The sequence below is a fragment of the Triticum dicoccoides genome, chromosome 5A (genome assembly GCF_002162155.2).
Source record: "Triticum dicoccoides isolate Atlit2015 ecotype Zavitan chromosome 5A, WEW_v2.0, whole genome shotgun sequence".
Taxonomy (NCBI): Eukaryota; Viridiplantae; Streptophyta; class Magnoliopsida; order Poales; family Poaceae; genus Triticum; species Triticum dicoccoides.
This window is the reverse complement of record NC_041388.1, coordinates 362,326,244-362,326,997: the sequence shown is the minus strand read 5'-3', so window position 1 is coordinate 362,326,997 and position 754 is coordinate 362,326,244.

Here is a 754-nt window from a genome sequence, read left to right as displayed (position 1 = left end):
AACTTGGTAAATTTGGGTGGCCTCAAGAGAGTTTGTCGATCGGGTAGGGGCGCGGTGGGAGGGGGTAGGAGACCGACATTGTTTTTTTCTAGGGTTTGGGTGTCCTCGAGAGTTTTGGTCGAGCGAGAGGGCCGTGGGGTGCTACCGTGGTATAAGTTATCACGGTCGAGAGGGGGTATATCGACAACGACAACATACGACGACCCCTCGACCCTCGAACCCTCGGCGACCCTCAACCCCTCGGTGACCCTCGACCCTCTACCCTAGCTAGTTCCCGCCCCTCGCCCCTCAAACCCTCGGTGACCCCTCCCCCCCCCTCATGTCAAAGTTATCGGGGACGGAGTATATCGACAACGACATACCCGATAAAAAATAAGAAGACGAAGAAGAAATAAAAAGAGGAGAAGAAGAAAGGAATAAAGGAGAAGATCAAAGAAAAAAAGAGGAGAAGAAGAGAAAATAGAAAAATTCTATTTTCTCTTCTTCTCCTCTATTCCTTTCTTCTTCTCCTCTTTTTTCCTCTTTTTCCTCTTCTTATTTATTTCTCCTCTTCTTCCTCTCCTCTTCTTCTCATTTTTATGTTCCTTCTTCCTAAACTAAACATAAACTAAAATAATCCTAAAACTAAATGAAGTTATCGGGACGGGGTATATCGACAACGAAGAAAAAAAAGAAAAAAAAGAGGAGAAGAAGAAAGGAATAGAGAAGAAGAAGAGAAAATAGAAAATAGATTCCTAATCTTCTTCTATTTTCT